General features: G+C 41.4%; 1 protein-coding gene across 1 annotated transcript in view; it reads right to left on the bottom strand.

The window, feature by feature from the left end:
* The window catches only part of LOC128872638 (amphoterin-induced protein 1-like), a 69,254-nt gene that overhangs the window by 47,273 nt on the left and 4,591 nt on the right, over positions 1-17,390 (bottom strand). The gene's annotated exons all lie outside the window — the stretch shown is intronic.

Genomic DNA, 17,390 nt, shown 5'->3' with positions numbered 1-17,390 from the left:
TGTGGACGTGTCTGCGACTCTAAGCTAATATCTTTTTGTTGAGGACACTCCGTACGGTGTCTTCGGGCTAGTGCATAGCCTTAACTAGCCTGCAGTTAGAGTGTCTGTTTAGCTCCACGAGAGAATGCGTATGGTCGAGTGGGAAGAACAAAGAATATAGTGCAACTCGGAAAAGATTGGACGGTGAGATTAGTGGGTAATTAAAAAAAAGAACCCCGTATGAATTTCAATGACGAGTGCTTGTTAAAATGTAGCTTTTCTCCATTTAATTCTACAATGAATTATCATAAAAATGTTGAAGTTAATTTTCCAGACGTTTGGAATGAACTTCTGTAATGTAAAATGTTCTTTTTAGCTTTAATTGATCGAATTAAAATGTATTCATAACTTATAATTTAAATTTAATTTACAACACAAATATTCATAATAGTATGAATTATCCACATCGAGAAGTTAATTGTTAAAGGAATATAATTCCACCTGTGAATTAAAAATTGTACCTACGTAGATTCATGGTTTGTTACTCAATTTTTGTATAAATATTTGTCGAACTACTCTTTGTAGATACGTTTAATCCTCAGATTGCAGACTCGATGAATTCGTGGTGTGCTCCAATATGGAAAACACATGCAAAACGTATGCAAACTATGTTTCACAAAATAATATAATACAATTAATATTTGACTTCGCATAACCGCGTGTATCCTGTATCCGTGTGCCATATGCTTTTCATATTCGCGTACGCCAGAAATGCATAAAATCCGCACTCTATTGATCACGTATGCCATATTCCACCCGAACCAAAATGAACAAAAATTAAAATTGAAAGTAGAAATCGTTGCTGCCATTGTCAAACAAAATATTCGCTACGCGTTCCTTTTCTTTTAGAATTCATTCGAAAGAGGTCGGAACCCGTGGTCGAAACGTCGAGATTAAATTTTGAATAAATCCCGATTCCACAATCAACGTTTCCCAAACTTTTTTAATCACGGGCCGCATTTCGTCTCGGAATATATTTACGGAACACTCACGTTTCCTCGCTGCTTCGGTGATTGAAATGAGAAAATGTACAAAATTGCAATCAAAATAGACGTTGACGAATTATAGAATCAAAATCAAGAGATCCAATAATGAAGAGGTCCAAAGATAGGCGGATTCTTCCTAATTGTAATTTTACACAACTTGCAGTTGTGGAAGTCGGAGAAAGACAAAATAAAAATCCACGTTTACTAAAAATAAACGAGAACTCTCTCGTTAAAATCGGGTGACTAGAATGAAAAGACAGACACGGTGGGAAGGGTTTTGATCGAAAAAAATTTTATTTCGACAACTGTCGTCCATAGCACATGATTAACCGTACGTGTGAGTGCGCGTGGAGGGCCCCAAAACCCTCCCGCAATTTTTCACGCTCTCTTTCCCTTGCTCGCGGTAATCTGTTCTATATTCATGTATACGTTCAAAAAATGTGTAATCATGGAAATATAGGTACGCCTAGGTTCTCTAAAGGTTCACCTGTATGCGCGTTCTTCTCGCTCGTAAAATAAAAGTAAATATTCTTTTTCTTCTTCTTCATTTCTGTTTAGTATCTTCCGCTGTCGTGTTACCGCGTCGTAGACGGATTTCTCTTGAGACACTAAATTACACATTTGTACATCGTTAACATCCCCCATAAAAGTGTGTTTAATTTTCCCTTCGTTTTCTATTATTTTTCGTTTCGTTTTTTTTTTTTCATTTTTTCTTTTATTACTCCAACTCACTCTTCCCCTTTTTCACTCGATTTCGCACAATACTCGTCGCGGAGTTCATCTTAAACATTTACAAACTAGGATACTCCGATTTTCCCCGGTAAAGGTTTACCAGCGGTACACACGCGCAATCGCACGAATTCATGTACAGACGAACAGACACGCGGTCATACATACATCGCATATTTATTCGTGCTTTTTATCTGTTCGCCACCGGTTTTATTAATTGGCGGCTCCCTTTCTCGCGCAGTTTCGTTTCCTCTATCGTACAAACGTCGGTGCTTCGATATGCATGTCGCGTTTGATATGCATAAGTGTATATGTATACGTTTGGGAACTTTCAGAGGGGATCGAGGATGAGCTGGATCCTAGAAAAACGGAACGCAAGGTGTCGCTCGATCGTGAAAATTCACGCGGACACCCGTGATCTTTATTTTCGAACGGGGTCAACACGAGCGCTTCAAACAAAACGCTTTTCTCTTTTTCTCTATCATTCGCTCGTTTCACATTCACTCGTCATCTCTCTCGCTTCCTGGCTCTCCAGGTTTCGACGATATTGTAACAGGAACAACCCCATGGCAGCACGACAGGATGATTTCTTTTTCTTCGCGAATCGCGTGTTCAAGATACTCGCTGAAACGATCGTTAGGCAGTTAATTGTTTAGGGTTATCAACGGGAAGCTTGGCAACAGCGATGGGCAACATTTTCCACCGAATTATGGATGTAGCGAATCGTTTAGTCGAGTGGAGTAATCTTTGTTTGCTCGTTGTCGAATTATTACTCGAAGAATAGGTAACGATTGCGCTGTTGTTCGTCTCATTTTTGGTATTCGACGTTTTATAATGGATAACGAATAAAAACAACGATATAGGAATGTGTTCGTGACATTTATTTACTTGAGCAGTTGAACGATCTATTCGTCGCGATATGTCTCACTCTGTAGAATTCTAATTTGTTTTCGAAGAGTGTGACGAATGAATTCTTCTTTTGACTCTTATCGTATTCGACATTTTATTCGAATAGTGTAGATAAAACCAACAGCGTTTAATTGAGCAGTGGAATTTTTATCCATCGGGGAAATATTTCGCTATTTTCAGGAGACGCGTATTAGGTTAAACATATTTGCCTTTTATTGGTTATTCTAAATGTTTACCCAGATAAGAATTGTGCCCATCTCTGGCTCGGTACGCTTTTCGCCAAGGGAATCGACTGACCGACGAAGGAAATCGTCTTTTATAAAATGAGAACAAAACGAGTCGTTAAGTTAGAACGATTTATATATATATTCAAAGTCTTATTCTTCTTTCTCTTCTTTAAACAACTGTACGTACGAAAGTGTTCAGTTCATTTCACACTAAAAATAATCACTTAGCCGAATGCACATATTGCTCGTTTTCACAAAGCTCGGCTCTCTTCGCTTACAGAGTATCCCTGTTTGAATCGACGCTTCATCAACGAAAAAATCACTACACTGTTACTCGATTTATCGTTACAAACGATGTAAATAACCATGGTTCGTCGAGCGTCGCGACAGATGATCTCGGCAGTTTTCGATTGAACCAGATGTTAAAAACAGAACGACTTAAAAAGTGAGCAGATTTTATTTTATTCGTATCGGGGAGAAGAAAGATTAACTGTTCATCGAGACACGAGAACATGTGTGGTTCTCAGATGGTGTTGAGATATGCTCGAAACCCATGCATGAGTCTGGTATCGCTATTCAGACGATTAACTCTGGCGTTCGTGAGCTAAGAGGTGAGAATCTGTCGAGTCATCGTTTGGAATACAAGCTTTGAATTGTAAAATGGTACATGCTATGTGTTATCCACAGCAAAAATAAGCTATAGAAATATTCAAGACTGTTTATAATTTTTCAATTAGCTTCACGTGTTCCTAAATGTCGAATGAGCATATTCGAAATTAACAAAATTTCTCTTACGAATAAGAATAACTCTGATCACTTCTTGCGAACAAAAATTACACCAAAAATGGCCTAAATCGTCGATCGAGACGTTCGTTGGACCATACAAGACTTATCCGCACCGTTTGTTTCAATTTGACGAGCGACACGCGTTATTCATTCTATTATCGTTAGTCGCAGACATTCTCCCTCGCTCCCACACACGTTCGCTAACAACTAAAGATTAAATTTTCTTTCAAGTCGATACCAACATACGTAAATACATATTTCCACGTTTAACATGACCGAGTTAGTAAAAAATTGGCGTAGAACATCGTTCTTTCGTGAACACACTCGGGGAGAAACATGACGTACGAGTGTTTGATGATTCGCATGAAACCAAACAAGAAGACGCAGCCCCCTCGGGTTAATTTAACACGCTTATCGGACTTGTTCAACAAACAGCTCCGAAACGCATTAAGTACACCTATAGAATCGTCGAGTGTGCGTGACAGTGTTATCGTACGGTTACGGTCATACGTTACTTTCATCGTGACAACGTTCTCAGCGTTCCTTATCGTTACGTTCATCTCCGTGGGTTCCCCGCTACGGAACCATCTGTATCCGCAAAATTCACACTATATGATACACGTTCATTTACACACACGCATATTTATGTATATATTTATATATGCAAAAGCTACGGAACACCGAAAAATAACGTCTGTGTTTCTCTCGTTTTCACTCGTACAAGCAACAACAAACAAACACACACACACACACACACGACACACGTGCACGATATGCCCGCCCCCCACACTTGACGCACAGGCGTGTTCAGAAGCATTAGGCTTGAGAAGATTAGGATTTTACTTGCTTGTATTTTTGATGGAGCTTGATTTTCATTATTCGCAAATATCAAAAACTCATTCGATGGTTACGAATGAATCTTGAGAATTAATTCGTTATCAACGAATAAATTTTGAGGACTTAACACGTTGATCCCCCAAAAATGGGTGACAGGACTCTCCGTCAAAGGACTAAAAAAATTCGTTCCAAAGATGAGAGAATAATGAAACTAAATCTGAAAAGGATTCGCGAATTTGACGAGGTTAAACAATGAAATACAAGGACAAGTGTTAAAGTATCTAATCTACAATAGTCCCGAGTTAATTATTGTTCGAGATCAATTTTGCCAGATTAGATACGCTTGAGCGTTTCGCAGGTGGTTAATGCTTTCGAACACAACTGCATCGCACGGTGACATCGCCGCCATTGTTTTATTATTGCTGGCAATCGTTAGCAAAGGAAGTCGACGGGTCTCACGGTCGCGTGATGTCGACGGTGGTACGTCAATAGGAAACACGGTGTACCCTTCTGTATAATTAACACTTTCCCGACCGAACGAGTTACGCCTGATGCCACGCCAAGGACTGCACAGTTCCGTGATACGTCTAAAATTGCACGATTTAGCTTAAACTGTATCAAGTTCTCTAATATTTGGCCCACCAGACGGAAATTCGTAGATTACGTTCGCTATGGCTTTCAGGAAACCTTCGGGGGCCAAATTTCCGCGGAGTTTTCGATCGTACGTATGAAATCAGAAATACTACTACTTAATTTTAATAGTTTTTCGTGTTTGTTCAAATGAACTTCGTTCCCCCAAAAAAATTCCCTCTCGATTTTTCGAAAATGCCTCCACCTTCGTAACTTATACAATGTGTACAGAATGACGTAAAGGAATAAAAAAAAAAAAAGAAAAAGAAGAACCTCCCAACTTTGGCATTCGTCGGAGGAACGTACGACAAGGGAGATTTCCCCAGAGCGGTTGGCAATGCGTTAATCGTAATTGAATAGCCTGGAACGTCGAGGCGCGCCGTGATTCTCAAACGCTCATAAATTCCCGCACGCCTTACCACGGAGATAATCGGAGCGCAGCTCGTGATCGCGAGACAACTGGAACGGTTTCACGAGCAGACAAAGTTCTTTAATTAAAAAACGAAGAAAAAGGAGAAGAGTGGAGGAGGAAAGTAAGAAAGTGGGCGGGAAACCGTGAAAAGAAACATAGAAAAGCAACGAAACACCCTCTATTTCGTGTAGCGATGTTTGCACTCCCCTTTCCTCCTCTGTAATCGTTTTGGCAGGGTTTCAAGTATACGCGTACACGTATACAAGGGTGTCCCTTACGATTGTACCATTGTTACCAGCTGTTTAGAAAGTAACGAAGAGGAACTTTTTTTCTCGAAGGAAATAACCCCTATTACAGGGGGCTGCTCCCTATAGTTTTTAAGTTTTGAAATCTCCGAGTAGCTCTGTCCACGCTAATTTCTATAGTATTATCCATAATTAGACTCTAACAGAACACTTGGAAACGCTAAAATTAGGCTAAGCCACCCCCTCTGCCATTGAACTGTAGGAAAAAGTCTGCTGCGTCAATTTCTGAGTAAAAGCACGAGCCACCCTGTATATACTCTTGGGGTATATACGCGTACAGATATACCTGAAACCCTCGTCACGGAGACATACAGTAGGAACGAGGAACCATTGTCTCCGTCTTCCCTTTCTGTGCGTCGTAAGACGTTGTTTGTACGTGTACGGAGCGAGTCTGAGTAAACGCCACAATATGAAAGGTTGCATGGACGTAAAAGAAAGAAGTTCCCTTTTTTTTTTTCCTTCCAGAAAAGCGTTGGTAACGAAGATCAAGCCGCTGGCTAGGCTATTACTTATTCCCCCGCTGGGAGAAATAAAAGTCCGAGCATTAAGTTCTTTAATAAAAGGGAGAAAAAAAGGCGGGGGATGAACAGAGGAACGAAGAAAGGCGGAACGAAGCCTCGCAAACTGTTGAACTTTAGCGAGGGGCTTGTTTGCTCCTCGATGGTTCGAAAGCATTAAATCGCCCGAATACCTGTAATACTCGCGGTTCGGCTTTGATAGGAGGGCAATGTCACGTGGCACGGATGGGACACTTCAGGCAGAGACGATAAAAAGGATCGTTAAAAAGGCAACCGTTCGCTGGTAATTTAAGAGCGAAAAACGCAGCACAATGTTGATAACGGACTCGAGTACTTGAACGCTGACAAAGGTATCCGAGTGAGCTTCTTCGCGGTGATGGAGCTTCAAATGTTGGGAACATATTGTTTCGAGTGCTATCGATTAATAGTTTCAAAGATATTAAAGAAAAACTTGCTGCCAGGACTCGCGACGAATAATTTTTGACGTTTGATTTCATTGGAAAATTAAATTCTGCCCATCCCTGCCCTGATCCTCGACGCCACGTTTAATTGAGGCTAGGTAATTAACGTTGTTTTATACAAAACAGGTCTAGCGACAGGGAAGTGCCGTTGAAATTCAACCGAAGCAAGGAGCTAATTAAATTTGTTATATTCACGCCCCGAACCGAGCCCTGATCGAAGGAAGGCGCAAATGAAGCGCGAAAAGAGACGTCTGGCAATTAACGTAGTCGCTATTGCAAACTGCTCGATATACACAGGATTTGCTTAATTACTTTGTCTAATTGCTTTGTATCGCCGTTCAAATGCTGGCTTGATTTGTTTGCTTCGAAGTTCACTCGTGCGAAGCGTTGCAGAATTCTGCCTCGACTCTCGATCCGTTTCTCATTATTTCCATCGTGAAATAATCGTTTGAAATCAATGGAAAATGTAATCCATCGTGTAACAATGCACGATGTATATGCATCGTTAATAATCAACGAATAATACTCGCGAGTTGAAAAGAAAAACGAATTAAAAATGCAGATGGTAATCAGAAGTATTTTTAGTATCGCGGAAAACGTCATCCACGTTTGGAGTAGAGCACGATGTATACGCATGGTTGAATGATAAAAGCATATGCATAATTAACGCATTGTAAAATTGAATTTTTTTTTCGTCACGAGACCCGTTGATCGAGGTTTGTTTTCAAATGTTTCAAAAACCAAACCACCGTGTAACGACTTTGGTTACTCTTCTTTTTTTTTTAGAGCACACATTGGTAAAATCAATTTGACACGTTTGCGCGAATACGCATGCTTTGTCACGTTGTTACGGAAGCCAAAAACCAAGAGTCGACCGAAAATAAACTGACAAAGGTAATTATTGTCGAGATGAAATCGAAATAAATTGATGAATTTCATCGATATATACTCTAAAACAGAGATGAGGAAATTTGATTCGAGTAATGGATGGCGAGTGAAACCAATGTTCAGCAATATATGGGTCGCGTTTATTCGATCCAAGTCGTTCAAATTTTTTATTCGTTTCCTGTCAATTTATTTAAATAAGTCAACCTTTATTTTAGAAACGATTTTTCAAATTTCAAAATATTTATTTTCAACTTGTTTGTTCTGTGGTGAATATTTCACTGTACAATGCAAATTTCTATTTTTATCTAGAAAGTAAAGAATAAACAATTGTTAGTGTTTAATTTGTTGTCTTGAATTTGTATCTGGTTGAGAATTTTTGTTACTTTTGCTCTCAATATAATAGAATGAAAACACACGTAATCGATAACAATCTATGATCGTAGACACTCCTTTTTTCTTTATTAAAACCTACTTTCCTTTACGAACACCACTAATTTTACAAATTGTCATCGATAACTTAACCTACTGGGACAAAGTTCCATTTCTAGAATGGTTCGTGACCCGAAAATTTGTCGATAAACGCCCCCAGAGAACGGAATGAAATATTAAGTAGTCGATATCAAGATACGTCCGCCCAGAGGTGCCTCTTCCCTTTTAATTGAAAACTGCATGCTTATCTACGATCCATAAAGTTGCTTTGCAACTGATAATACTCACTTATGATATCACTTACGTTTTAGAAAGATTCATTCACGCAGAATAATTTTCCTGCGCATATTCGAGGAGGTTGAACGAAAAATCAAATAGTCGATATCAAGAACTAGTCAGACACGGTACTTCTCTGACTTGGGAACTTTTTACCGCGTTAATTGTAGCATTTTCACGAAAGTATGGATCGTTCTTGCACGTTACAGGCGAAAAAATAGATATTACACATTGAAAATATTTGTATAGCTCCTTCGAAGGATATTCTTAACATGGTAAAAGTTTGAGAAATGTCACTTTAGCCGTTCGGCTTGTAAAAATTCCCAAAGAAGCGCGTTCATCGAGTATCCCCTCTTTAAATGAAAAATCAAGAAGTCGATATCAAGACTTGTTTCCCTCGCGACCTCTCCAGCTCTTACCGTGAGCTACTTTCTCGCACGAGGGGCGCAAATTTGCACTTCGAAATTAACGATAGTAACTTGTACCGCTAAAGCGAAGTTGCTCCGGAAAGGTGGATTACGATGCAATATCTTATCGTCAACAACAAAGATGCTTCGGCAAACTTTGCGTTTCCGCCTTGACTCGGCCACCCCTGTATAAAACACAGGCACGAAAATTGCTCGCATACGGGCAAGAAGTATGCTTCATCGAAAAATGAAGTGTAGAAGTAACTCGCGAAGAGGGGCGAAGGATGAAAGGGAGGATAAAATGTGGTTCTTTGATACAACTCGCTGGGTCTTCTTTGTTCAATATAGGAACGTCTCAATTATCTACAAGAATTTCGTAAAAATTCCCTCACCGAAGAGGAAGGCTGTTCACCCCTTTGCCTTTGTACCATAAAGAGAAAACAAATATATTTAACAACGTTGAAGTACGTTACTTAAATTTTATCTGCTGTTTCACCAATTTCACGTGAATACGTGCTCTTACTTCGCGATTAATGGTCTTCTAAAAGGAAATGAATTGTGCAAGTTTTGCAAGTATCAATAAATACCCCTCCATCCCCGCGGAACTTTTCTGCATGATCGTAAAACGGTCTGGCTAGTAAATTCTCACTGATTTACTACTTGAACTTTTTTTTAATTACGCCACGTACAAGGAGCGTATCTCGAGATGAATATTACATGAAATAGTCGTTAAATGGTAAAACACGTTTTATCAGCGGTTTGATACGTCTGACGAAAAGAAATTGTGCCGCTCCTTTTTACGCTGGCTCGAGATCGTTACCTTCTTTTCTTAAAGGAAACGTTAAATCCTTATTTCGGGTGCCGCGAACGCGCGAATAACTCAAATATAACGAACCACCGCGAAGTGACCGCGTAAAAACTTGGAATAGATGAGCGTTGGAAAAAAAAACTTGCGAATAAAGCGCGGAGGAGTGCACAACCTGGTACGTCTATGTTTAAACAACTTTCGCTCTTGGCCAACCTTGAATTATGCGAAGGTCGAATTAAATTTCCTTTATTTGCACGTTCGCGACGGTGGAATAAAAATGTGACATTTCGTTTGCCAAATGAAGCGAAGTAATAGTATTTTAGTCTCGACGAACTGCTAGATAGCGTCAAAATAATATTTAAATAAAAAGGAAGAAATTCAGATTGTCAGATTCGAAACGAAAGATATTGCAGGAGGAAATATCGTTGCATTTCTTGATAATAATAGCTAGCCTTCGTATCTAGCACTCGTGTAACGTTATCTCGAAATATTCTGAACATAGCAACACCTCCATTATTCTGACTGACAGGGAGACATGGCGTTTCATATGAGAGAATATTTAAATAACGGGACCATGTAACTTTCCTGACGTTGTTTCCAACCATAAGTAATGTCAACATCAATACCAGATACGCGAGAAAAATTTCCCTAATAAAATATAATAATATCTTTGATTTTAAATCGCATTCAGTTACTATAAACACACCCGTCGTGTATATTTGCTCGACACGCAAAGAGGGAGATCTCCCCAATTGTTTGGCAACGAGTTAACGATCCCACCGACCCTTGGGATGTGTTAAAAACAACCAAATCCGATTCAAACCCGTAATATCCTAATTAGCAAAGGTTCGATGAGCAATATTTACACGAGCAAACCTCGCACAGAACGTAAGATCTCCCCAATTGTTTGGTAATCGCTCTTGGGAGCTGTTTACAGTCTTCAGTCTCGATATGCTAATGAGCAGAGGTTCGACGAGCAATACTTACTACAAGAAACCACGTGACGTCACATGTTCTGAATTTCTTTTTACTTTCCAATGGAATTACACCCCACCTCCCTGTGATCCACTTTCGATCGAGAGGACGAAAAACGGGAAAAACGAAAACAAAATGGATAGCAAGAGGTTCGCAGACTTTTTCGATGGCAGAATACGGTTCAGAATTCTTTTTTCCTCTTTTTTTTTTTTTTTTGGAGGGTTTGTGCCGTTACGAATCTCAGACACAATGGCGCTCGGTCACAGCGCTGGCTAATGAACATCCACAATGCGACTCTCCCCCTCGATGTTACTGCCTACAATATTGCGATCCATATCATTTGAGCGACACAAAAGCCGACAAGCTGGCATGCCTGACAATGGCTCGTACCGGAAAGATATCGCGCACAATTACACGAAGCCTTATACACTCGGGAGGTTAAGGAAAGTATTGCCTCCTAGGTAACGGCCATTTTAATTTTGCGATCGGTTTCCCCTTCTGTCGTGCACTCGTCTTGAGTGCGCCTTATCTGGCGAGATATCGATGGAGTGGTCGAATTAATAACGATCACCGGGGAGGAACTGATGGAATCTTGGTCCGGGTTAATGATTGGAACGATAACTGGGGCATGAGACCTTTCTTCGGCGCAAATTTAACTTGCGCGGATGTTATTCAAAATGGTGACTGTTTAGGATGCAGTGAAAGTGTACAAAACAAAATGTTTTAGATAAATGCAACATCGCTCAATCAATTCTGTAAATACACAGACGATTGACATTTCAGTTTATGTTTGTAAAAAAGAATTTTCGCCAGGAATTTGGAAAACGTGGGGTCACGATGGTCGTCGCTGAGAAATTGGGCGAATCCGCGCGCGGTTCCATTTCACGTGACGTTTGCGCATGGAGATATTGCCCGTCGAACCTTTGCTAATCAGCCAATCCCGGATTAAATCCGATTCAGCCGTTCAGTATATTCATTAAGCGACGCGGGCATCATTATTTTACGATTAATTAACCCTGTGGTTTCGCTGGCGCGAATCGTTATCGTCGTTCTCGAGAAAAGAAACGTTAAATAACGACCGAGATAGAAACGGCGAGGGATTTCGGTCGGATTTTCCCTCGATCGACCTAGAATTCGAAAATTAGTTCGGTAAAATAGTATATAAAAATTGTTAGATATTAAAAGAACATTTTATACGAATTCTATCTCAGTATCTGTTCGATTAGGAACGAACCACCTATTTTGGTCACCGCAACATTTTTTAATCAGAAAAAATTCAATAATATCGAACACGTAAAATACCGAATAAGTATCTTTAATTAAAACCTCGAACAATTCGAAGAGATGAATTTTGGGATGACTTGATATTACAGGAAAAATGTTTAGACATTGAAGCCACTATGCATATGAATCTTGCACCAGTCGACCAGTTTCCGTGCTCACAGATAAATATCAATACTTCGCGTCGGGGATATTAATGCCCCGTGTCACAGAGTCGAGAAAAATACGACGCTGAATGAATTCCGATTGAATTCGTTATAAGTGACGCAGCATCGCCAGCTGCATCGGTACAGAACATTTTTATACACTTTCCCGAGCTTAAGTTTTAATCTTACTTTCAATAAACTACGACAAGTTCGGGCTCTTATTCAGCTGTCGTTCATTGATAAACATTATCGCGACATCTTGCTGCCCAGATATCTTTTTACTTAATTAAAGCTTCCTAAAAGGGAACTTCAGAGAGAAATTGGTAAAATTGTCGTGTAACTAAGAAACAAAATATTTCATTCGATATGTATTTATCCTCTGAGTCAAGAATGGTGGTGGTGATTTCTATTCTTGGGTGCAGGGGTATGAAATAGTTCTTAACGACAGACAATGCAGCGTTTGAGCACTCGCACACCCCTCGAGAACAGGAACAACCGTGATTAGTTTATTATTAATCGAAGCAAAGAGTTGAAATGGCAAAAATAACCTCTCCACCACGGACCATTGATAATAATAGAAGACTCTGGAAACTCCCTCGCCTCCAGAAGGCCACGTCAACGCGGAAGCTCGAGGAATACGAAAATTTCAATGATAAACCAACGCACACATCGTTTCCCGCGCTCTTTAAACGATGACGTACGCGAGCATAAATTTCTTCCACGCCCTGCATTAACGGCGCATTTTCCAAGGGAAGAAGACGGCAAATCGACCATTCTGTATCTGCTTCTCGCCCTGGGTAATCTAGTTTTCGCGACGGTGAAAAGAACGGGACAAAAAAATCTCTAGTTTCTTCGGATTCGCTCGAGTATAGTTTGTAGGTCAACCGTTGCGCTATCGTCGACGAACAAAGAGCATAATTACCGATGCTCGCGAATCGTGCGAACCGAAGTTCGAGAACTTGGCGCGGGGAAAAGACTTTTCCGTGTTTGTACACGGTAATCGTCGACGCAATTGCTTTCTGGACTTTCAGACGTGGAAATTCGTGATATTTTAAAATCTGGCGATCTATAGACCTTATTTGCAGGATTCATTTGCAAATTTTTAATTGTTCGAGACTTTCTTAAACATTCCCATTTATATTTAAGAATTAACATCTCAGCAGTGGCCTGAAGACGATCGTACGCCAATTGGTAAAAACAGTCTGCTTTATTGATGACGAAGTTGTTCGAGAGGATTGAAAATATATCATAAAATATATCGTTGAGAGTTGATTGAAAACAGACGTTTAATGAAGTCTTGTATAAAACTATAACTTAATCGTTCGATTAACTCGTGTATTTGTCGAAAAGCAATGGTATCTTGCAATTGTTCCGAGCAATTTGTCAACTAGCAACCGAAGATGCCATTTTATGTGACTCCACTGATCCAACTTAACAGGGAACAGTGGTGGAATAATCGGCCATCGGAGAACCGTCGCGTTCGCGTAAGCCCTGGAACTGTGCAAGTCCCCAGCTAATCACCGATCAATGCCCGACGTCGCTTAAGAACGTAAAGAAGGACGGAAACGGAAAAGAATCGTTCCGAATTTCATCGAACTGCCCGACCACTGGAAACGTGTCCTGTCGTGTTCTCCAGCCTGTACCACGTATTATCGACCCGAGTAAAATATATTTGATTCGATAGGACTGGTCGGCGCGTCTGAGCCGTTATTATTCCTTTTTATTCACCCCCCCCCCCCCTCTCCCTGGCTCATCGACGGTTCCAGGGATGATTGAGCAGAGAAAAGCAGCACAACCTGAACGATAGGCGATAAACCAATCGGTAGCAATCGCAAGCACTGCACTGCATGCGCTATCTCACCCTAGATCTCTCCCTCGTGCGCGCGCGCACGCTCCCTTCAGCAACCCGCCCACATATACACGACACACGCTCGTCCTATTAACATACACGTTCGTGCGGGGTTTATACACACACGGTGACCCTACGCGGGAAATGTTCAGGGATCGATTTGCCGTCTGAAAACGACGAAAAATATTCGCGAGGAGTTCTCGAAAGGGGGATGCAGCGCTTTGTTTTTAATAACAAAGCTAGCGGTTGTTGGGGGATGCACGACTCGTCTTTCACGTGTGCTTTAGTTGAAAATAAAAGAGTTCGGATGCATTGCCAGTTGGGATTCATTCGAAAATAATAAAATCCTTTGAAATAAATCCTTTGGAAGTGTCCTGCTCCCAGAAGGGAGGTTCGAGGGTTTTTGGGTCACTGCTATGGTCTTAGGTTATGGTTCCTAACGTTTTCCGTCGTTTTCAGGTGGCGAATCGAATACCTGAAACGTTTCCCACGTATCGCAGGACACTCTGCGTGTCTCTTGACATGTGGGACACACATGAGCGGTGGATTGAGAGCAGAAAAGCAGAGAGAAAAGTTGATATAAACACACAGCCCTATTCGACCTCATTTCCGAGTTGTTGCGACTGCTAAATCGGACGATGCAAGGTTCCACATGCGAAGATTACCGGGCGCCAGTTCCCTTGCAAATGAAAACATGTCAATTCGACTGGCGCCACTAATCAACCGTAGCAGTTGCCATCGTTCTCGAATGCCTACTCCAAATTAAAAACTGTTCAAAACTGTGGAAACATAAACTGACTTTAACACTGGCACCGTTAAACTGACATATTACTGGCGCTAATGATCCCTGAATGTGCGAACCCTGCATTAATCACGACCTGGGCTAGTTAACCGATTCTATTAAGGCGTTCGTGCTAGTTCGATAACTCCTTGTTTTCCTTAATGGGAGATTAACAAGTCAATCTCGCGGCACCTCCTTGAGTGGACGATTGTATGAATTAGTCTAAGAAGTTCGTGTATGTGCCATGCACTATCAGATTTTCTTTGAACAGAGTCTTTACTTTAGGCCTAGATTCACTCGATTATTATTTTTAGAGCCAATCAGAGTCGAAGAAACGAAAGAATTCAACTCAACTCACGCACATGGCCAAAAGGTGACCATTTTGAGAGGTCCCAGTGAAACGAGGAAGTGCAACGATACAAAAATAATCCTATGACTCGGGAACAACGTGTAACCAATCGTGGCACGTGTTTACACGAGCTTTACTTTCATTGTTTTTGCGTGGGCCGATCCATCACCGTGGGGTCCCACTTGTCAGGACACACTCTGTGTATATTCAGGCGCACACGAGGCACTCGAGACACGTACAAACCGCTCTCGGGCAAATAAGCTCGCGAACACCCACGCACACACAGCCACACGCACACATACACAGACACAGGCTGATAACTGACCGATATTCGCAATTGGCGTTTTGGCTTACCGCTTACCGCCAAGTGTCCAGATCAACACACACAGACTCACTTACGTAAGACACTAACGCGAGGCATGAGCCTGCCGACCAATCGCAAGCTCCTCGTTTTCAGTGTTTGAGCAATAGTTTATATTCGCTTGCAATTGGCTTACGGGCTTCCCGTGCTTACTACACAGTCTTATGTAATTGATTCTATCGGCTCCGGGCGACACGGAACGAAAAGGGAATGAGAAAAACAAAGATCGAGATCGACGGCGGATACGTCCTGGAGTCGCGAATAGCTCTGTCCATCTTTGACCAGCGTTCGACCAACTGTTCGCTGAGATACACACGCAATCGAGCCGTGAACTTGATGAAATAGCCGAAGTGGATTTTACAGTGAATGGAAAGGTATTGGTAGCGATAACCTTAAGGGTAGTTGTTTCAAGTGTTCACGAATATGAATACCTCGACAGATAAACTATTTTGACTAACGTGTAGAGAACTTGAGAACATGATTCAACACAGCAAGCTTGAACATGTGTACGACACAGTCCACTAGTGACTTAGATCTGGGTTAGATCGAGGCTCGTCTAGGCCATTATAGAACGGAAAGTAATAACCTGTCACCGCTGATTTTAATTATCTTCACTGATCGCTTCAAGGAAAGTGTACATTCCCTAACGATAGCTCACATTCACCACGCAATCCACTTTCACTACGATATGTACATATGTTTACGAATTAGGACCGAATCAAGCCAAATTTACGCACCCCCTAGTCAGTACGCACGTTCACTTTTTCGACTGCGACGCGTTCGCCATCGAACCAACGATTTCGTTCGCGGATATGCTCGAAGGGATATGCTTAAATTTCTCGATGACGTTGTGGATCGATATCGAAAGAGGCAGTGTCGTTACGCGGATATATTCTGAACAGTGTCTAACGCGCGGCAAAGTAAATCAATTTACCGTCAAGAGAATTGCGACGGCGGAACCAGAGGTGTACCCGACGTCATATTTCACGCTTTATCGTTTCCGTGAATTTTCGTCTGGAACAGGAACGTCAATAACTATCCGAGGTGACAATATCGGCTCGTACGTCGCGCTCGTTCGTTATCGCGTATCCAACGATTTTTCTTCGACCTTACCCGCCTACCCCCTGACGCACAATGGGGGTGTTCGGCCAAAAGTCGGTTACGGAGAATTTTGTCTGTCCCGTTGAGCTTTCGCTAGGAGGGAGAACGAGATAACATTTTGTTTTGTTAGTTGATACTTTCGTATCCCGAGCTGGACATCTGTTCAACATTTATCAGCGACCGTTACGTATTTAACCCTTTGCACTCGGGCGGTGACTCTCAGTCACCACTTGGTTTCACGGAGTAAATCTATCGGCGATAATGTTTCTTTAGATTTAGTTTCTTTGGAACGCAAAGTGTCAATAAAATGATCGCCGATGAGGCAAAGGTGACTACTCAAAATTTAAACACAGAAAAATAGATTTTCCCTGTTCGAAAAGCTCCGAAAAGAAAATCTCGAAAATGTTATCTCAATTGAACGCGTGGTAAAATAATTGTGGCCAACGTTTGAGCGCCCCACCGTGCGTCGTGGCACGCGTAATTCCCGCCTAATTAAAATTAAAAGGGCGACCGCGTCCGGAGTCGCGTTACACACACACGACGGGAACTGAAATTACGTTCTTCCCGCCGCGAACGGTATCGCGTGGTCGCACCCGTATCCAATTCTAATCGTCTAATTACATCCTCGAATTGACTAGAAAATCCACGTCTAGTACTATACGGCAGCCAGCAACGGCAATAGAAATTATTCTCCCACATCAGTCTATCTACACATCCTTCGGAACATGCACTGCAGTCTTCGTGTTCGTTATCTTAAGAAACATGGGCTTTTCTGTTTTACTTTAACGGTAATCTTTAACATTATCAACGTTTGCTCTTACGAGAACAAGTTCACCCCCTCCTATTACGCATCTGTGTGTGTGTGTGTGTGTGTGTGTGTGTGTGTGTGTGTGTGTGTGT

This window comes from Hylaeus volcanicus, chromosome 1 (genome assembly GCF_026283585.1).
Source record: "Hylaeus volcanicus isolate JK05 chromosome 1, UHH_iyHylVolc1.0_haploid, whole genome shotgun sequence".
NCBI lineage: Eukaryota > Metazoa > Arthropoda > Insecta > Hymenoptera > Colletidae > Hylaeus > Hylaeus volcanicus.
The sequence above is the reverse complement of the archived record's forward strand: the minus strand, read 5'-3'. Positions and strand labels throughout refer to the sequence as shown.